The 22,814-nt window shown below is 39.0% G+C and overlaps 1 long non-coding RNA gene across 2 annotated transcripts in view; it reads left to right on the forward strand.

Annotated features, from left to right (window-relative positions):
* The window catches only part of LOC133208370 (uncharacterized), a 39,996-nt gene extending 25,675 nt beyond the window's left edge, over positions 1-14,321 (forward strand). The window contains exons 2-3 of one of the 2 annotated variants that reach the window (XR_009724341.1): positions 12,411-12,591; positions 13,734-14,321. This is a non-coding gene — a long non-coding RNA (uncharacterized LOC133208370). The remainder of the gene's footprint in view (positions 1-12,410; positions 12,592-13,733) is intronic. The other variant, XR_009724340.1, reaches the window with a different exon arrangement.
* Positions 14,322-22,814: the final 8,493 nt, after the last annotated feature.

A 22,814-nucleotide genomic window follows, 5' to 3' on the forward strand; every position in this document is an offset into this window, starting at 1 on the left:
GATTCCAGCAAGTGAGAGTGTAAGAGGTACCAGGCAGAAAGCGATGATTGGGCAGGAAGACTGCACAATAGAAGTGCTCTCAGCACCAGATGCCAATTTCCAATAAATTCAAGCATCACATAGGGTTTTAGCCACATGACTCCTATTGGCTTTAATAGGAGTCATGCAGCTAAAAACCCCTCATTGCTTGGAAAGTTGCTTATTAAAAAGTGAATGTGAAAAATTAATTCAAGACAGGCTATTCTGAAAGAACTGGCTTGGAAATACTATGAGTTATTCCAGCAGAGAATTTGGCCTGATCGTTGCAGTATTAGCCCGGACACCTTTTTCCACTTGATATTGTACATGTGCCTTCTCCAGCATTAGTTACTGGATAAAGAGGGATGTGAGCTCAGTTGACACTTTGGTTGACTGCCAAATAGAACTTAATAGAGTTAATAGACACTAATCCTGATTTAGAATTTTTCAGGGTTTGCTCCATAAATAATTGTGACCACTGTATGCTTGAATACTGGTTTTAAAGAGGAAAAGTGTAGACATTTGAGTGCACCCAGGCTTACACTATTCCATGTAAATTACATTTCTGAAATCTGTTTCGGATCTTGTTATGTAAATATATGATCTGTATTTTTTGAGCTGTTGTTATAGCAGCTGTCATTGACCAACATGTGTTGGTTGCCCCATAGAAAAGCCTGAAAACAAATCCTCGGGTGTTTTTAAACTCCATTTGCACTCCCACCTTCCTTACCAAGCCAGACAAGAAAATGAAGATATCTGAGCACATGATCAGTAAAATGTTTTCAACAGGGATGCCAGATGACAAGAAGCATAAACAACAATTAGAGGGACAGCATCTCTTTACAGATGCAATAAATAATATATACATTTCCATCAGGCCATCCTCATAGTGCCTGCTTTGAAAGATCCTCATGAGGAAAATGAGCTGAGTTCATTCCTGAGCATATCACTGTCATGTGCAACCATTATTTCTGAAGTTCATTGATAAATTGAGAAGAGAAAAACACCCAGACTCAGACACCTTTGTTTTCATGGGCTGGACTGTCTTTTGAAGGAAGAAAAATTCCCAAGATTAGTACATGAGATCATTTTACCAGTGAGCAACTCTCGACAGATAGAGTAGTCCAATGCAACCTCAGCTGTTCGACATACAGACCTTTCACCTGAACTGCTGCCTAATTATTTTCTTGAGGAGGGTATTATACATAACGTATAAAACTATGATTGCAAAAAGCAGCTGAGTACTGAGTATTCCCATACTAATATTCCTGTGTCATGGCAGCCAGAGCAGTTTTTTTCAGTATGAACCTTCTGCAAAATGTTACCCTGTAAAAACACAAATCAGGACAACAAAGGAATACTGAATTCTAACATCTATAGCTCAGTAGAGCTATTAAACCCATCCCTCCTTCTACTTGCATGCATCCTGAAATGCAACGAGTTTCTGTATGAAAACAAAAAGTTCTTATGTTTTGCTTCACTTCAATGTATTCACCTACTCACCTCCTTGGTAAAGGTCAATGCAAATTTTGCACCTTAGAAGCTTCAGCTCTTAAATCAGCTAGGGGCTAGAAATAGACTACAGTGTTTCAGGAAGGAGTAGCTTGTACTTTCTCCCTCAAGTTTCAGTTTCTTTAATATTTTTTTAGGAAGCATATAGGACTATACTGAATAAGGACGTGGACTGAGAGTGAAAACAGTAGGATAATTCTAATGATTCCTTTCTTTAGTCATGCCAATTAAGTCAGCTGAATGACAAAAGAATGAAAGGACATATACACACAAAAGAGAGTATCTGATACAGCCCCATATTTATAGATTAAGCTGATATTAAAAAACTGAGACAGGGAACTTCAAAAGGCAGCCATGTGAGATACACAGAAATGAGTCTTACTGATATTATCATGACCAAGAAATGGATAATGAATTCATTTACTGTACTGACATTTCTACCAGCATAAACGGTATAAGATGTAGGAAGCCTGTGATATAACATTGAATCCTGACAAAATGTCTTCATTCACCCATGGCACCCATCCATATCTCTATTTCCATGGCTACTTGGTTAGCTCATTGTCTCCTGCTAATGTTAATCTGTGGAACTATCTTCCACCTGCTCCCCAGGATTTTGGATGACTAAGTCCTCCTCCAAGTAGAAGCACTAGCTTCTCAAGATGAAAATGCTAACCCTGACAGCTACTTTCTTTCAAATACCACCACAATTCTTTCCAATGTGCAAATAGCTTTCCTCATGTGAATTTCTGGCCATCGTGAAGACAGAAATAACGACCTGTGGCAACTCTGTCCAGACATCAGCATTTCTCACCACTCACCCTCACAAAGATAGGAAATTGAAGTCCATTACAGAAGGTTTTAAGCTGCTTTTCTCTGCTTCCAAACCTTGAAAGTCAAGGCAGGAGCTCCCCTACAGTAACTTTGCTCTCTCCTTTGTAGTGACAAAGCAGAGGCAATCAAGAGAGAAGGAGGCAACAGAAGGCAGGAGGAAAAAGGGGGTTTTCTCAGACTTTGCCTTACTGGATTGCCTTGGGATGGTTGAGGCATTTCAACCCCATGTAATGCACCTTGTCACTTAGAATAGTCATAAAAAGCTTACTGCATTAGGTGAGTGAAGGTGCTGTGTAAGAGTTTATTTTTCAATTCACAGTTGTGATGAGAAGACTGAAATGTTTTAAGTCCTCAATTAAGATGGTCTTCCCAAGAGATTTCAAAGTCCTCAGCATAAAGATAACTGTGTTCTTAAAAAAAAAAAAAAGTGAGAAAAGAAGCAAATACCCTACTATGCCATCATTTGCCAGTCAAATGCAGCAGGATACTTCGCTGCCTTCAGACATCTTTCTTTGTGTTAGGGAAACTGTAACCCTTAAAATGAACAAACAAACAAAAAAAAAAAAAAGGCAAGAAAGAAATCAAACCTCAGAAATGAAATTATGATACCCCAGGGACAATAGATGAAATATGCCTGAAGTCCAGAAAGAAGTTAATTGCACATCAAAGAAGAGAGCACGATCCAATGAAGCAGTGGCCCTCTGCAGCTTTCAGCTAACACCTGCACTTAGCTTCCTTGTGTTTTTCCACCTTAATGAACATATGGAGCCTGATCTATAAAGGGAGCAACGTGTCATACTCTCTGTAAGTAGTTTTGCACAGTTGGTGAAATGAAACAGAATAAGCACTGGTATAAACACCTTTCATTAATCACCCAAATACTGCTATGACAATGAAGTTAACAGTTTGATTATTAAAAGCTTGTGTTCCTGGATATACGCAAATGCTGTGCTATTCCTATAAAACATTAGGAAAAGAATGTGTCAAAAGGAATTTATTCAGTCACCAATGGCTGGCTAATTTTTCCATTTCCTTTTTTCTTTTTTTATTTTTTTTATTTTTTTTTTGCATTTTTAAAAGGACAAATGTCTTAAAAAAAATAGAATCATAGAATAGTTAGGGTTGGAAAGGACCTTAAGATCATCAAGTTCCAACCCCCCTGCCATGGGCAGGGACTCCTCACACTAAACCATGCCACCCAAGGCTCTGTCCAACCTGGCCTTGAACGCCACCAGGGATGGAGCATTCACAACCTCCCTGGGCAACCTATTCCAATGACTCACCACCCTAACAAGAAAGAATTTCCTCCTTATATCCAATCCAAACTTCCCCTGTTTAAGTTTGAGCCCATTACCCCTTGTCCTATCACTACAGTCCCTAATGCAGAGTCCCTCCCCAGCATCCGCAAAACAAGGGTATAAAATAAAGGTAGACTCTCTATATATTTGCCTAAAACCAAACAATGGAACAGAAATAATGGTGTCCAGGCCATCTATGCACAACAGTATGGAGAACCTTATGTATTCTGTGAGGCTGAGATGTGGAACCTGAAGCACACCTTGGTATTTCCAGGACTCCAGAGAAGCTGAAAGGCACCACTTGGGGTATTAATAGATAAAAGAATAAGGAAACTTCAGGGCTTTCCAGCTCAGGATATAAGAGGTTTGTGAGTTCTGTGTCCAGGTCAGATAAGCTCTCCAAACCTTTTTCAATTTTGACTTCCTTCCTTCTTCATATCCTCTATTCTGCTCAGCTCTCAGGCTCTTTGGGAGCCATTTCTCATTTGCCAGACTTCTGGCATTTAATGGGAAGTATAGAACCTTTTAAAACCTTGAGCTGCTCTAGATTCATGTTCCTAAAGCTGCCCTCATGCTTGGAGTGTGCTGAAGCTGAGGATGCCGTAAGTCCAAACACCTTTGCTTTGAAGGCACAGGGGCTTCCCATCTGCATTTCTATCACATAATCTAGCAGGAGGCCAAGCTCATTTCTGATAGATATTTTGTTTCTATTAAATTATTATTTTATAACAAATTATCCCTTTTGGAAAGGAGAGACCTAATTAACACATTACAGAATATTCCTGAACAAAATAGTTTCATAATTTCTTACTACAGTTGTGCCCATTTGTGTTCCTCAGGAAAAGTCCAGACTGGATGAGCACAGAGTACTTAGCATTACTGCAGTCATCTCTAAATAGTTCTTGTTTTTCCTGTACCTTTGCCTTTTGCTCACACTTCATGTATTTAAAACAACAAAAATATCACAGTCTGCAGTGTTATCTAGGCAGTTAGCAGAGTTGATGGCAACAGTTCAAAATTAGATTACTGCCTCTTGAGGTTTCTGTAAAGGAAATGGAGTCTTCACTGTGGCAATAATAGGAAAGGGGGATATCTGATTCTAGTAAAGCTGTGTAGGTATCAAGGAATTGTAGCTTTTCTTGCTGAACAAATGTCAAAAGGGTGTCTAGATTAGTGCCTTGGAGCAGTTTTAATGTGCACGTCACTGCAACAGCTAATCATGTGCAGCAATATGGGATTTCTCTTAGATGTGAAGGCGGGTTGTGTCCATGAGTCTCACTGCTGGCAGGTGAATCCGTGCCTGCTGCATGTAAACAGCTGGGAAATATTTCCTGTAGCCTACTAGAAAAGCTGACCCTCTTACTACACCTCAGAGGATCTTCTCACTTATGCTTGGGCAAGATCTCCGATGCCATTTGCTCATGTAAAAGACTAGCACACACAGAATTTTGTAGGGAATCTATGTGCTCTCCCTTGTTGTTAAATCTCAGGTTATATCATTATACATGTATTTTATATCCTTTCCAAATGATTCCACTATTAGAGAATGCAGCTTCACAAAGCACCTCCTGGATTATAGAGCACACTGGGGAGTTCCTCAATTACTTACACAGCACAGTGGACATAGCATTCCTACTGGATATCTTGGAGACACCCTGGCCAGCCTTATGAATTGTATATTTAATTATCATTGCTCCAATATATGGAACTTAAGACAAAGATTTTATGGGCAAAGTACACCAAGTATGTGTTGCTGGTCTTCCCCAGTGTCAATGAGATCCAGAGAACATAAAGAATGTGTCCTTGCCCCCAGTTACAGCTTTTGCCTTTCAAATAGAATAGTAGAATAGAATCATAGAATACTTAGGGATGAAAAGGATCTTAAGATCAACCAGTTCCAACCCCCCTGCCATGGGCAGGGACACCTCACACTAAACCATCTCGCCCAAGGCTCTGTCCAACCTGGCCTTGAACACCACCAGGGATGGAGCATTCACAACCTCCCTGGGCAACCTATTGCAGTGCCTCACCACCCTAACAGGAAAGAATTTCCTCCTTATATCCAATCTAAACTTCTCCTGTCTAAGTTTTAATCCATTACCCCTTGTCCTATCACTACAGTCCGTAATGAAGAGTCCATCCCCATCACTTGTATAGGCCCCTTTCAGATACTGGAAGGCTGCTATGAGGTCTCCAAGCAGCCTTCTTTTCTCCAGATCAAGTTGTAATTATACTTTTGTGTTTATCTCTGCTAGTTTAAGTGGTTTTGAGCAGCCAAATTGGAACACGAGGGTCTTTTTGCTATCTGTGTTTTATGAACCCCACAGTAGTTGAGCAACTTCGACTTCCAAAAATGATTTTCACTATAACTCCATGCCAAATAATTTGTAGACTGAAGTACTCAGCATGCTAATCAATCAGAAATCAGGTGTTTCAATAACTGACCTTGTGGACTTTCTGAGGTTCTTTACCTAAATATACAGAAGATCACACATAGAATCTTAGGGAGAGCAAGGCACATCACATTCAAGCTAACACTGGCAATACAACACTATCCTTCCTTATCTTATTGATTGAAGGTAATTCAGTCTGATGGTTCAGACTTCTAAGACAAGGTAGGTGATTTACTTTCGTGTGACTTGTACCAATAGCCCACGTTCCCATTGATATGACCTGCACATATACATTTATGATCATATATCCCTAAACTCAGTGCTTTAAAGCACTGCCTCCTATCCACTGATATGGTTTGTCTTCAATTCATAGGGAAAAAATACTATGAGATAGTTTGAGTCATTTTATAAATCCAAACAGAGCCAGTTCTGATTTATACTACCTAGCTTGCTTGCAATAGAATTGGAAAAAATGGTTATGATATTCAGTAGACACTGCTTGGGTCTCTATTATTAATTAAATTAACTTTTATATACAAATTATTTCCAGATGTGGTGGTTAGTGACATGGTTTAATAGTGGGCTTGGCAGTGTTAGGTTAATGTTTGGACTCAACGATCTTAAAGGTCTTCTCTAACCTAAATGATTCTATGATTCTATAACTCCCACACAATCCTTGGTCATACTTCCATTAACCCTATGCAAACAAGAATAATAATATAGGTTTATCTTACCCATCCTGTGTCTCTAGAAAACCTGAGATATGCTGACACCCATTTAAAACCAACCCTAAAGCCATCCGTTCCTAATGATTCAAAACTGACAGATTTATTCATATACTTCACCATATACACTTAGCCCTGGAGGGTCTTGGAACATTTTCTTCCTAGATCCTGAGGGAATATATGCAAATGCTAAGTTCTCTACTTAAAAGTTTCAGAACTGGAATAACAAGGATGGTGTAACTCAGGACTGAGGAACTGTGGTGCAAGGGAAGATTGCATTACACCTGCCAGTGTTAAAACTGGATATTGCCATTATAATGAGCACCCATTTTTATGACACTAAATTTGCACTGGAGAGATTTGGGGATTAGGTTATGTCAGTCCTCTTCAGATTCACTGCTGAAGGCAAGTGAACATGACCTCTTCTTGACACCAGAACCGGTCATGTCATACTCTGAAAAATATTCTTCATTATTCACTATGAAAAATTGTTTGTGATAGCATTTCACCCTGGGTTTCTTTCTAAATATTTCATGCTGACACTTGCAGGTGTTTTATTATAAACTTACCTGGTTAAAATCAGAACTTTGTGAAGGATCAAAGGCAACCACATTGCATCGTCTGATGTGGACAGGAAATTTGTATTCCAATTCCATACGCATTTCCTGATTCTTTTTTCTTCCTAAGAGCACCTTCTTTACTTGGGAATTAGACTTTCCTATAAAAGCAGAGCTCTGAGAAGCTGTTCCCAAGAAAATATTTAGTTGGAAATTGTGACTTAAGAATGTGCAGGGCACTGAGAATAATGGAGAGCCTGGAAGAAGGATTAAAAACTTTAAATGCACTTAGTGTTTAATTTTGGAAAGAAGTTTTCTAAAATGCCCCCTGGATGTCAAGCAAGACAGAATAAGGTCAACTAATTGGCAGTATCAGTTATGACCTACAGAAAAATGTGGAAAAATCTTAGAAATAGGTCTTCAAAATTCATTAGTCAGGAAGTAGTGAGGAAGAAAGGAAAGATTGTGCATACAAAAATGGAGGATATAGAAATTGTGGCACAGAAGATAACACTGAAGATTTGTGAAAGATGTACAGGAAGATCTTGTGAAATATTTGAAGCCATCTCTCTTTGTTTTTACACTGGAACAAACACATTAGTCATCATGGCTAAATCAGAATCCTAGACAGCCACAAAGCTTTCTGATTTCTGTCAAGGACGATATAAGGTGTAAGTTTTTCAAGAGATTGCACATATGGCTTTAAAGAAAAGGCAGGAATTAAAACCTTGACAAAAGCAGGAGATCTTAAAAACAGATGGGCTTTCCCTTCAAAAAACCAAGCAAAGATTGAATTCAAATCCCCAAGTGTCTGAACTTACCAGGAAACACAGGCACCCACAGGAATGTTCCTCTCATTCATAGCAATACAGTGCAGAGGCCTCCATTCCATCTAGTCACACAAAGTTGCCCTTTATAAATTAAGAAAATCATGTATTTTTAGAATATGAACTATTTCAGGTATCCGCTGCAGAATCATGTTGTTTTCATGAAACACTTATTTCCTCCTTCGACTGAACTGAGGGTGTAGACTGCTTGTTCACATTAGATGCCTGTGCTTCTTTGAATAAATCTCATGCAAAGAGGCAGTGCTTTACCCTAGAAAGCCACACTGCTCAATCCAAACAGGTTTTGCTTTCAAGGTTTTTGAGCCTAGTGGTTAGCGGCATCTGTCTCTACTGTTTCTTCATGGCTGTTTATGTAGGCTCAGTTGTTGCACTCCCTTTTTCTGTCATAAGACAGAATTTTGTGGATTTGGCTTCTTGTTTTAATGAACACAATAGCTATACGAGTTTTCTAAGAGAGGATGCCTCAAAGCTGTCAACATATTAGCATTCAAGTGTGTTATTAACTGGCAAGGGTGAAGCATTATCCAATCATATTGGTTCATGTAGAACTAGATGGTGAAAGAAATGGATTTCTCAGGTGGATCACTTTCCTTTAGGTACCTTGAAATCCCCAACTGAGTATGAAAAGCTTTATCCTCATGCCTCTCCCATCAACTCTGACAAATAAGAGAGAGGTTGTAAAAAACAGGCTGCCCAAACCCCTTTTACATTCATCTAATCCTGGAACAGCTTTGCCATTAAACAGTCTTTGCAGGGTGGTTCGCTTTGTGCAGACTCAGTGAGGCTCATATTTACTATTCTGAATCAAAATTTAACCTGATATACCATGTCTTCTCCTTATTAAGAAGGGAAATCAAAGGTAGCAGGATAAAGTGGCCCATCCTCAAATCCCCTCTGCAGTGGAGGTTCAATTTATCACTTCCATAAAATCTCACATGTCTGGCAGATTGGGAAAACACCTAATCAGATTTGTGTGCTTGAATATTTCTATGCCCCTATATTTCTTCACCCACAATTCCCTCAGATTTGTTAGGAGGTCAAGATAATAAACAAATTCAGGTCCTACTGCCAAAATGAAATTTGCCACCCTTGCTCCTCAGTTCCAGCTCACCTGAAGACAGAAATGTATGAAAGTTTTCAAAATATGCAAAATGTTTTTTTATTAAATGGGCTTTTTTAGACAGGTTCAATTGTTTTTATTTTGTTTCCAGATCTTTCTAGTTGAATAGAAAATGAAAGAGAAAAACACAAATAAAAACCAAGGACTTGTCCCCAGAAAGTTTCCTGTTTGACCAGAATTTCTCTCCAATGCTGCCTCTGTAAAAAATAAACAAGCACCCTTCCTTGAAGCATAAAAACTATGTATCATTATATAGAAGGTATCATAATATCATAGAATAGTGTGAGTTGGAAGGGACCTTCAAAGGTCGTCTAATTCCAATCCCCCTGCAATGAGCAGGAACACTATAACTAGATCAGATCTGTGATTTTAAGGCCTAATTCATGTTAAAATTGAAGCATTTTTACTTCACATGAACCATGTGAATTATGTCACTGGTTTGATGAATTTGGTCTTAAATTTAGGTGAATATATGTGAATTTGGGGTCTTAAAGAAAAAGAAGTATTAGAGCAATAGTACTGGGCATTTATTATCATGTCTTTATGACAAGAAGTTAAAATACAGATGAAATTTTTGTAGATTTTTCTTTTTCGGGGGGGTGGGGATTTTGCTGGGTTGTTTTGGGGTTGTTCTTCTTTCTGTAATGCTATTGTCTATTTCTTTCATAGTTCTGTCCTTAGAACTTAGTTCAGACTTCTTCCTGTTGCACTCACTCAGGGCAGCTATCGTATCATAGCCAGGAAAGATAATTGAATGAGGAATTGATTTTTATTGCCTGTAATAAAAAGCAGTTCTTATTACTTTTACAAATTACTCGTAATTACAATTGTCTAGAGACTGCCTTATCACTCTGAATGGAGCCGAAATAAGCTGGATGCACAATAGTACTTCTATGTCTATGATTTAAAACTTGTGTTCCCATTAATGGCAATGTAAATTAGCACTATGGCAAATTTAGTTCGTATCATTTTACTGGACAGATTCTAATACTGCTGGGGAAGAATCTTAAGCAGACATGCAATTTATTTCTGAGTGGCATCGTTCCTGCTGGAGCATGTGCACTGAGTCTGAGAGGTTTCTTTAATTATTAAGGAAGTAGAGATGTGCAAGTTACACTTCATGAAACATTTTGATTATGTCATTTAGAACCCGAGTGCTGGAAAGTCTGGAGTGTTATAAGATTTGTCCATCGCAGGCATACAAAGCTAGTTTCAGCATTAAGATTGCTCTGATTAGTTTCAGCAGATATATATTGAATGGCCTTTTCTAAAGTCTTGTCTTTAAATTTCACAGAAAAGCAGCAATAATTTTGCACCTGCCACATCTGAATTCTTTTTCTCCTGTTTATCCTTTAGTAAGACTAATAGAGAATATATCTGGCTTCTTTTCTGTCCTTTCTTTTTTTTTAAGCGGAACAGGTAACTCTGGGTCACTTTCATGACTTGGTCTGTTAAAGACAGGGAAGGAAAAGCTAGAATTAATCACAGCCTTTCTCACCTCCCTGAAGAAAAATGAATTGTTAAAAATCCCCTGGGCACTCTGTCTTCATTAATGTCTATCACAGACTTTTCTGCCTTGTTTAAATGTGTCGTTCCTATAAATCAAGGTATTGATCTCACTTGATTATAAGGAAAGTGTCTTTCAAGAAGAATGGGAACTGGTTTGAGGATTAGAGGTTGATACTTCTTCTTATGACCTGTTTCATGACTGCCAATCATCTGGGCTTCCCTTGTTAGGTAGTGTGAGCATAAAGGAAGGTCAATATTCTCAGAAGTGTTCTAATGCTAAATTAGATTTGTTAATTTTGTCCATGTTATACTTTACATTTGATATGTTTTATCTCACTCATTTAAAACTTGCTACCTTTAAGGCAAATATTTGTTAGACAGTATTGCGCAAATTTGGATTCCTGAGTATTTCTTACTAATAAACAAGTCTTATTAATTCACTAAAACCTGCTTAAGGAAATAATAAGCAATTTTAACATTTCCTACATTAAGCTTGCATACCAGATATCTAGACATTTCCTAACCACACCATGGATCACAGACAGGAAGTTTATAGAGGCATGTGCTGGGCTTCTGCAGTTATTCAATACTACAATTAAATGAGCAAACTCTTTACTAATGTATATGGTATTTCTAAGTCTCTGTGCCTCAGGCATTCTTATAAATAGGAACCTTTTATTTTATTGTGTTTGCCAGTAAAAACCCTAATTTAAAGTTTCAAAAATATTAAAAAAAAAACAACAAAAAAAGGTTAAAAAAAAACAAAACAGAGACCAAAGAAAACCAAAGCAAACAAAACAACAAAAGAAAACAAGAAAACCCCAAACCAAACAAAAAGAAAAACCCACCAAAAGAAATAAAAGAAAAACCTTCCTGAGGCTTCTCTCAGGACATCCTATTTGAAATTTCAGTGAATAAAGGCATACTTAAAACTACCTAATAGGATTTTGGAATGGCATTCTACACTCCACAGAATTTTTGGGTGCTGATAGTAAAGGAAAAAAACCCTGAACTATAACCTTGAAAGGAGAGCTCTTCTAGTCCACTTAGTCCTGAGAGCCTAGAGGAGAGAAACTGCTCCCCTGGGGCATTCAGCAGAGTGCTGGGGACTATACAGCTTCTTCTAAGGTTTCCTGCTCCGCATCACTGATGTATGGAACATTTGAGGAGAAAAACCTTTCTTGCTCCTCATGGAAACGTGCCGCCAAGCTCTCACGTAACGTAAATCATGTATATGCCATCACACACATTTAGGTTTCATTTTGCACTGAAGTACAGACTCCTCAGCTGTTTGCTTTCCAACATAAGCACACAGTGCCCTAGGTAGACAGGCTGACCCTTAGATGGAACCATGGTGTAGGTTGTTCCCAGAGAAGACCTATGCAAAATCTCGAAAACTAAACACTACCTTGAGAAGCCAGGCTGAGGCTTGTATCAACAGAGCAGCACTCAGTTCAGAAACAGAAAGTGAAAAAGGTTTTCCCTTAGAGGAAGGACTGAGCTGATTAGGGCTGCGAGATGCACTTTTCCTTTTTAAGATGATTTTCACAAGATGCTTGCATGGCAGATCACAAGGGAATGCCTAATGCTTCACAGGCTCTTGTCAGCAGGGCAGAGCTGAGTGTCCAGCAGAAGTCCCATCAGCAAGGGATCCTCAACATACTTCAGGCTCAGTCCACTTCCAAATTCATTGCTGGTGGCATCATCTAAGACATGATCTTCCCAGATCTCTCCAAACACAGCCAGACCCCTTCCACAGCCCAAAAGCTGGCCTCTGGTGAGTACATTGCTGGTGGAGGGGACATGGAGAGGGGGCATGGAGAGGGGGGTACATGGATCCTCCCAAGGCTGATGTGTACGGCACTCTGGGCATAACAACTGCAGTAACAGCATGTTAGAGTTCCCTTTTGTCTTAAAAATTCCCACCATCACTTCAGGAACTGATGCCCTCTCCAACTTGCTCTGGATCTCTAACTGAAACCAGAAACTTCCTTTAATTAGACAGCAAAGACACCAGGAAATTCTCCAAGTGAGCAGTTGCGTCACAACCAGAAATGTTCTTGCCCAACTTTGACAGCCCCACGCATTTCAATGCTTGCATCTTCAAAAAGTCTGGTCACTTTTGACCTAAGTAGAAGACTCCAACCTGCAGTGTCCTCCTGTCTCTCCCTCTCCCAGCACTAAATGTATGTATGAGCTGGGCCACCTGGTTCTGCTCACCAGACCTCCTAAAAGGTTGCAACTTAGGTTCCAAAAGACCACGAAACAAATTAAATGTAGAGTTAGATCATTACCCAGTGATACATAGCAGTATTAGCCCTTTCTCACCACATCTTCTCACCCCTCTGCCTAAACACCACTCATACTTCACCCAGCACATCAAAACCATCTTCTGCTGACATTCCCAGACCTGACAGTGAATGATAGTATAGATAGTATAGAATAGTATAGAATGTAGTATAGATAGTATAGAATAGTATAGATAGTATAGAATGATCCCATTTCAGATCACAGTCCATTTTTCCTGTCCCTGTACATATCATCTGCATGGCAGGAGCACAGTTTCACCCATATCTCTCGTGGATTCTTCCTGAAACCATATATTCATATGACAAAAACAGATCAGCTCCATTACTCTCCTCTCCATCCCTAATAGCATAACCTATACAAAAGGTTCTTGTCCATTTCTACTAGACTCTCCAGATAGAATCATAGAATCAAACTCACTCAGTTTTCTGATGTCCTGTTCTTTGTGTTATCTCCAAGGTAATACAACCACGTTTGGGTTCCAGTTGCAAAGTTACAAAACTTGACCCATGGGTAGGTGTCTCAATAGTCTAGGTCTGGATATTGATGTGCATTATCTTCTGTCTTCCTGATCACGCAAAGGAGTTACATGATTGGTGTTTTTTCTCACAGATACATATAAAGCAGACATATTGATCCAGGATGGTTTCACCATGCAAATTCTAAACAAATTCATCCTGTTCAAGTGGACCAAGAGCAGACGATACAGCAGAGAAACTGCAAGACAACTAGAAGACCGAAATGCAAGCCTTCATCCAGAAAGACTATGAGGATCGGCCTAAAGTCAGTTGACGATAGGCTGAATCTACCAGAAGCTCTTGGCCTGTGAATGTAGGACAAAAAAAGCCAGAACAAAACTTCTAAGTGCTGGACAGTGTCGGAACTGCTACCAGCACCCATTTCAGTAGGGGACAAAGCACTATGGACCTGCAGGAATTTTGTCCACTAAAACTTTTTTCCAATACTTTAAGCTGTATTTTCAGTTACTCGAAAAAATGATGTATTCTGGATCTTCTTCCAATGACTGTGTTGGTTAGGGTCTACATGGATATTTTCTGAAACAGGCCACGCAACTGTTATTTTTCCCTCAATGATGTAATACCTCTGCAACCATAATCATTCCTTGTTCTTAGTGTTCTCATATTAGGCCTCAACTGATGAACATTCACTGTTTATGAAAAATAAATGTGTTTCAGCTGGTGAAGTTGTCTGCAGTGCCTTAACTCTTTATGTTTTTCTGGGCCCTACAGTGTTTTCCTTCCATTGCGACCTCTTTCGTAACTAAAAAACAGATTAGAAGCTGACCTACTTTAGTGGACAAAAGGAATTCCAATTGTTAATGACCTATTCAGCATAAACTTGTATATCTTTGCACATTTTTACATCCTATGTATTTTTTCTAACATTAAATTTTGAGGAAAGCACTTAATCACTGCAAAACTTGGATAATTAAAGTAGAATTGGTTTTCAGACTTCCAGGTTTTTGTCCTCTGTAAGTGGTGTTCAGTCTTCCTCAGATGATTTTTCAACTTCTTTCTCTTTGCTTCTACTCCAGTCCTTCATTTTTTAACCCTAATATGACTGACTTCTCCTTGGGTGCTCCCCTGACTCCTGTTACTACCTTCTCAAGGAACTGCTTCCTCCACAGTGTCAGCTCTAACTGTGCTGGCTAATTCATCCATGCTCTGGTTCACTCATTGTTAACCTGTAATATGGCAAATTTAGCTGCTTGAGACCTGAAATCCACAGTTTTTCAGGTTTTATGTATTGTAGGGCGGGCAGGACTATACTACCTCAGTTTTTCACATGCACCAGTGATGGCAGTGTCTTGCACACACACTTGAACTCCATGGGATTCAAGGCAATGAGAAATACCTATCTTATTTCTGAATATCTTTCTTTAAGAAGTGATATAATAGAATAGGCTGATATGTGATTTCTTGCTGACGTGAAAAGTCAGTCTTGCAAAAATTGTCATCTGCTTTCCTTTCCTCCCATCCCCTTACCAGCAAGGTAAGAGTGATACCCTACTTTCATTTAAATGTCAATTATCTATTCTTGGACAATAGTCAAGTAGACTTAATCAAGTAGATATAATTTTTAAAGCAGGCTGAATGAGCTGACAGCAGAAATCAAAATTCAATCATAAGAATGATCCTGTCAAATTAGTCATATTGTTTATTCTTTCCTTCATCCTCACTGACCCCTTCAAGAAAAGGTTCTTCATAAATAAGCTTACCTAATACCTACCCAATTATTTCTTCAGTAGTATTCTGGAATGTCTTTCATGATCAGTTGTGGTTAGTGTTTTAATTAAACTTTTGCAATGTATCTGCCTGAAAATATAGCCAGTGAGACAGACATACTTGTTCTATGGGAGCTGATTGACAGAAGGGAACAGATTGACTTGGCATGTTAGGAAGACTCATTAATCTTCTTCAAGTACATACTGGGAAAGCATGGAGTTCTCTCAACAAGCTGCTATCAAAACAGAGTTTCTGTTTGAACAGTTGGAAAACTAACTGTACAAGTGAAAGTTATAAGCAAAGAGTGAGGTGCTTTTGCAGGAGGCTGAAACATTGTAGTTTGGGGGGTTTGTCACTGTGTGTAATGTACTTTAACATTTAAAACAGGGTGATGTTTGTTAGAAAATAATCCACTGTCACCTGAGTCTGAAGTTTTGTGCACTGGGTACAAACTTGGAACTTAGGGATTCAAATCATGCTATGAGTCTTGATTCTTAGATTGTTTTACTGATTTTATACAGCACAAATATGCTGCGCCTTAAGAAGTATATATTATGTGCTTTCCTACCTATCTAATGTGACAAAAATATGGAAACAGAGATACCTCAGGTGAAGTACACCAGAGGGGTTTAAAAGAAGATGAAGGTACATCTTGCTGGAGAGTCAAATTAATTAGAAGTGCCAGAAATCACAATTTCACTCAGTATTTCTGACCAGCTTCTCAGCAGACAGACTTTAAACATCTGACAATTTTTCATATTTCTTATACTGAACACTTAGCAGGAAAAGCTTGATTTATTTTTTTTTCTGGATTTTTAAATTAATTAATAGCTAATATTTTATCCACAGGCTACATCTGACAATTCCCTGCAATCTACTCTTATAATTTTTATTGCACTTACTAACAATGAATATATCATCTGAAAATATGTCCTTTTAAAGCAGAATGCTAAAAATCACTCCAGCTGAGACACATCGAAGGGAGAAGTATAATTAGGTATTTTGGGGAGATACATATACATGTACAATTATATTTATGAGATGTCCTGGGAATCTATCTGATCCAGATGCAAACAATGCAGAAAAATGCTCAAGAGCCCAGACAGGAGTGGCCATAAAGAGGAAATGAGGCTAAAGTTCTTTTCAATTATAAACTAGATTTATGTACAGCACAGGCCAAACAGTTAAGGTAATCTGAAATGGTGATTACAAAGAGTCTGTTGACCTGATATTTTTTTTTCTTGATTTCTTTTTCATTGCATTTCCCCTAAAGTGCAAAGGGGATTGAATTTACAGAATTTTTGCTATCTGAAACCTACAACGTAGTTCTTACGATATTTTTCCATTTGTAAAATGAAAACCATACTTTACTGATGTCGTAAATATTACAGGCAAATTAGGCACTATCAAAATCCCCATTAAACACTCAAAGCAGCATCAGCATCTGCTTCACATACGATATATTGTAAAAAGAAGTTTTCTCCACTTCCTTACACGAGAGATTTTTGTGTGCATTCATTGTGTTTGCAGAGCTTTCTTTTCCAATGCAGAGTCAATTGAATGGTTATACAACATAAATCTTAGCGGGCATACAAACACACATAGAAATAATACAGACTGCAATACATTTAAGCATGGGATATGTATATTGGAGTGAAATTGGACATTGTTAATAGAGGTTTCCTGGTAACAGAACTGCTGTAATAGGAAATTTTATTCATATTTGGCTTAATAGGCATGCTCAGGGTGCCATGCTCAGTTCTGAAATGCAAAGCAGACAGCAAGATACAATGCACAATAACACTGCATGTTTCCAAGAGAGAACTTGGTTACATCTTCCTTGGTCCTCTTTTAGCATAGCTGTCTGCAGTTCTTTTACATTTTCAGATCTAAGCTCATGAATACACATCCCCCAAGAGGGGTGTCATCTATATAAATTTGAGAAATTAAGAGAAAAAGGAAGGCATTTTCAGAGATGTTCATACGTGTAGATCGCCTCGTTTTGGGCTGGTCACTGGGTCGTTACATCCTGCACTTTCAAAGACCATCAGAGGTTTTCAGCCATCTGGAATCAGCAGGCCTATGTAGGTACTCATTACTTTTGAAAACTAAATCTATGGTTTCAGCTGAGCATCCAAACAGCAAAACTCATATATTTGGAAAGTGTTCTTCAGGCTTTCTTGCCACTGAGAAATGGAAAATACCAAAGGAGCTCCTACATATATTTAGTTAGAACATTTTGGACAATGTTTGTCAAAGTGCGCAGTATAATTGGTCCTAAATCTTTGCAGAGATACACCCCTTAAGGTTTTCTGTAGTGGAGTTTACAGATTTTCAATACTTAAGTACTTCCTGTGATGCAGCCCAGGATATGGTTGGCTTTCTGGGCTACCAGCACACCTTCCTGATCGCATAGAGCTTTTCATCGACTAACACTCCCAAGTCCTTCTCCTCAGGGCTGCTCTCAAGCCAGTCTCCTCCAAGTCTCCATTCATGCTTAGGATTGCCCCAACCTAGATATAGAACCTTGCACTTGGCCTTCTTAAACTTCACAATATTTGCACAGATCAATCTCTCAAGCTTGTCAAAGTCCCTCTGGATGGCATCCCCTCCCTCCAGCATGTTGATGCACAACACAGCGTGGTGTCATTGGTAAACCTGCTGAGGGTGCACTCAGTCCAGCTGTCCGTATGACTGACCTTAAACAGCACCAACCCCTGAGGAATGCCACTTGTCACTGCTCGCCACTAGGACATTGAGCTGTTGACTCTAAGTGCAACAATTCAACTAATTCTTTATCCATCAAGTGGTCCATCCCTCAAATCCATACCTCTTCATTTTAGAGACAAGGATGTAGTGCAAGATGGTATCTAATGTTTTGTACAAGTTCAGGAAAAGGACATCTTAGCCACCAACTCCATAACCCCATTGTAGAAGGCCACCGAAGTTCTCAGTCATGATTTGCCCTTAGTGAAGAAGCCATGTTGGCTGTCAGCAGTCACTTCCTTGTTTTCCATTGCCTTAGCATAATTTCCAGGAAGATCTACTCCATGATCTTGCTGGGTACTGAGGTGTGAACAAATAACCTACAGTTTCTCAGGTCTAAGCCTTTTTCCTTTTTAAAAACAGGGGTTATATTTCCCCTTTTCCAGCCAGCAGAAATTCCACCAGGCTGCCACAGCTTTCTAAGTATGATGGATAGTTACTTAGCCACTTCCTCCATCACTTCCCCCAGGACCTATAGACGCATCTCAGTGTTGTCCTCAACATAAAAAAAAAATGGAACTGCTGGAACAAGTCCAGAGGAGGCCATGAGGATGATCAGGGAACTGGAGCACCTCCTGTATGAAGACAGGCTGAGAAAGTTGGGGCTGTTCAGCCTGGAGAAGAGAAGGCTGCATGGAGACCTCAGAGCAGCCTTCCAGTATCTGAAGGGGCATATAGGGATGCTGGGGAGGGACTCTTCATTAGGGACTGTAGTGATAGGACAAGGGGTAATGGGTTAAAACTTAAACAGGGGAAGTTTAGATTGGATATAAGGAGGAAATTCTTTCCTGTTAGGGTGGTGAGGCACTGGAATGGATTGCCCAGGGAGGTTGTGAATGCTCCATCCCTGGCAGTGTTCAAGGCCAGGTTGGACGAGGCCTTGGGTGAGGTGGTTTAGTGTGAGGTGTCCCTGCCCATGGCAAGGGGGTTGGAACTTGATGATCTTAAGGTCCTTTCCAACCCTAACTATTCTGTGATTCTATGAAATCTCATCAGGTCCCATGGACTTTTGCACCTTCAGTTTCCTTAGATGAGCTCAAAACTACACTGTGCATTGGGCCATTCGCCATTCTCCCAGTCCCTGCCTTTGCTTTCTGCAACTTGAATGGTGTGGTTGGAGCACTCACCAGTGAAGACCAAGGAAAAAAGTCATAGAGTACCTCAGTCTTCTCAATGTCCCAGGTATCCAGGTGTCCTATTTTGTTCCAGAGTGGGACCACATTTTTTGTTAGTATTCCTTTTATCACCAACCTATAGAACTTTTCATTGTGTGACCATATATAATACCAAAGCCTTCATATATATATCTACAGACACCATATATAATATCAGGAGCCTTCATATATAAGGTTCCTTTGAAACACAAGATCAGGAATTATGCATTGGTGTATTTCCACAGATCTAAGACTTAGAAACTTGTAAACTCTCCCCGAGACCCCTTCATTTGCGCTCAGATAACAAAGGGTTTTGGTGGCATTGAGACAAATAGCTCCAGTCAAGTTTGGTGAAGCCTGAACTGAAGTACAAAAGAAGTAAAGATGGAGAAACAATGTCTGGAAATTTCTGTATTCATGATCCAGTGACATTTCAGGAACTGGCAAAGTCCTGTGCTTCTGGAATTAGAAGCTTTATTGGAATATCTTTAAGAGAGAACTTGGCTTGGACCTTAGTTCAGCTTTTGCCGCTCATTGTTTCTTCAGAAATTTCTGTCCAGTATTTCACACCAGTTCTCTGTCCTTGCCCTTCATTCACCTCCCTTATCTTTTGAAGGGTAGATGAGGACAAAGGCAAGAAGCCAAGCATTTATGTTAACATTTTCACCCACATCAACACTAAATGAAAGTGGAAGAACAAACAACACCTCTCATGGGGTACTATGATGAAAACCACATAAACTCAAGGGTGACAGCCACCAGATAAATAAGATCTTAAATGATTAATATTACATATTAAGACCACTTCAGAACCTGAGTTAAATGAGGATAAGACAGCAAAAGAGATACATTATTTTGGCAACACTCCAATAAAGTTAGCTGTGAAGCTCTAGGCACAAGTGTTATAGTTCAAACCCTTCAGGACAGAGGTTGACACAGATACCAATCAATGAAAGAAACATTAAAACCAGCTGAAAATACTATTTGTATCTAAATAATCTGAAACAATAGTTTCAGAAGCACCAAAGCTGCTTATTCAAAAGCAGTTATCTGAGAAATTGTTGTTGAGTTCTTGCACCATTTTCATACTTTGACAATAGAGGCTGTTATGTTAATTCAGAAAGTGCACAGTAATGGTTTAGTTTTTACTAAATAATTCCTTTATTGCTAATTACATGGAGCATTTTAAATAAATTATTCATACACCGTTTAACCTTTTTAAAACAAATGCTTTTAATCTGTTTTTTATCTACTGTGTGCATCTCCTGGTTTTTTTTCAAGTACATGCTCCCAGAATAAATAATACTGATGCTGGTAACTAACATGGGATATTTTTGAGGAAGGATACTTCAAATATCCCTTTATTTCCTATGTATGAGTGCCTGGCCATGCTATGCTGTACCACAGACTATGCTGTAAGTAGATTCAGCAATAAAACTGACTGTAAATTAGTTAAATGTTGTCTTTGTCACAATGATGGTTCATGTACAGTCAAGGTTCTGACATGTTATGGGTTAGAAGGGACTATTCCTCCACCTTACTTGCCCTATTTTTCAAAATGCATGAGGCAATTCAACTAGAAAATCTCTAAACTGCTGGTTGGTAGACGTGGTAAGTCTGTTTTCACATAACATTTGAATTGTAGTTGAGGTATTATGACAAGCTGCCTTACTGTCTAGGTGCTGAGCACTTTTGCAATGTAGTATAAATTATCTTACAGGATTACCAATGATTTATATGTATTTTTCCTAGTCTTCCGAGTTTTGCTAAGGTTAGACTTCCAGTTATTATTTATTTCTATGTCTCGGTAAAGATGAAAAGTGAATTATTCATTTCTGTATTGTAGACTCGTATGGTTGGAAGTGATCTCAGAGGCACTCTCATCTATCCCCCTGCTCTAAGAGGCATCAACATCAGATGTGTTAGTCCTGACAGATGCGTTTTTAAGGTCTTCTCATAGATTTTCAGTGATGGAGTCATCACAACTTCCTAAACAGTCTGCTCAATGTTTCCCTAGCCACACTGTTCCAAAGAGAGTTTGTTTAAGGTTTTTTTCCTAATGTCCTTGCTTTGATTGAAACGCAGTATTTCTAATCCTTGCTGGCACTGGCCTGAGGAATAGACTGCTCCCCTTCACACTGCAGTAATTATTTGTGTATCTGAAGACTGCCACCATTCCCACATCAGGTTATTAATTTCTTCCACTCGTTTGTCATAGACCAGATTTCCTTATTCTTCCTCTTCAAGTTCTCTAGCTTGACTGAAGCCCTATGAGCAAAATGCGGACATTGGGCGAGATTTCATCTCCATTGGAACTCCGTTCCATTTTCTATGATGTCTACAGCTGAGCAAGTCACCAGAGGCTTATATTCCCCAGTGGGCTCGTGACCTCCTTAAAATCAGCAGTGTTCAGGGTAAAATTGCATTTCATTAAAAAGCTTGATTTTGTCCAGATTAATTGCATCCTAAGCTCCAACATCATAGAATCATAATACACATGTACTGGGGAAAACTTATGTGTGCACAGTAGGTATATAGACAGCTCATCTTGTAGATGCCAGAATAAGGTGATACAAATTCTGGAATAGTGCTTCTAGAGATAATTGTTGTTAGTATGCTGCTCCCATGTAGCCTTCTAATACCCATACAGATAGTGCAGGCTTATACCATCTTGTCTCCATTTTCCTCATCAGAAAGGGTTGAGTCTCATACAGCAAATGTGCGTCATCTTTATGTGCCATAGAGAGGTCACAGATATCCCAGGGTGTCTAAAATAGCACTAGATGCCTACACTTAGGTAGCTGAACCCTTCTGTGTCTTTGTGCTTATATTCTTCCTTATATTTCCCAGTATAACATTGGGCCATTTTGAGACATGATAAAACCCAGTTGCTTTTCCATGGAAAAGCTACGCAACCAGTTGTTCTTCATGCTACGCTTATATGTAAGGATGTTAACTATTCCTGTTGAGGTGTGGTATATCATATGTGCTTTGTGTTGACCTAAATACATGCAGGAGTTTAAATAAATGTACTTCTGTTATATTTGACTTTGAATGTGTGTACATTTTAGTATATCTCTCCTGAACTCTGTAAGGTCATCCTCCATAACTCTAGACCTAGCTCCAGTGTCTGTGCTTCAGAGTCCAGTTGCACAAAATGCTTCTAGAAAAAAGCAGTGTGTTGTAGAAAGTCCATGGGGTTCAGGACACCTCAGGTCTCATTGAAGCTCTTTCAATGATTTCAGTCTTAGACAAAACTATTTCTCTGTTTCACTTTTTATCTCCATTCTGTCAGACCTTCAGGACAAAGAATATCTCTTCCTTTGCATTTCAATCTCTCCTAGGATGTCTAACTGCTATTGTAAACCAATTAATATATTATGCTTATAATAAAACTGACATTTACAGAGAGAAAAACTACTAATTTTTATTCCAGAGCATGCTAGATGTAAGGCCAAATATATTTACCCCAGGAATATTTTTGTACTAGAGGGAGAATTTCTGGTCCATAGAAGGAAAAGTAAGCT

Source organism: Neopsephotus bourkii, unplaced genomic scaffold, assembly GCF_033783945.1.
Source record: "Neopsephotus bourkii isolate Nb327-2 ecotype Australia unplaced genomic scaffold, CSIRO-AGI_Nbou_v1 NB_266, whole genome shotgun sequence".
Classification (NCBI taxonomy): domain Eukaryota; kingdom Metazoa; phylum Chordata; class Aves; order Psittaciformes; family Psittacidae; genus Neopsephotus; species Neopsephotus bourkii.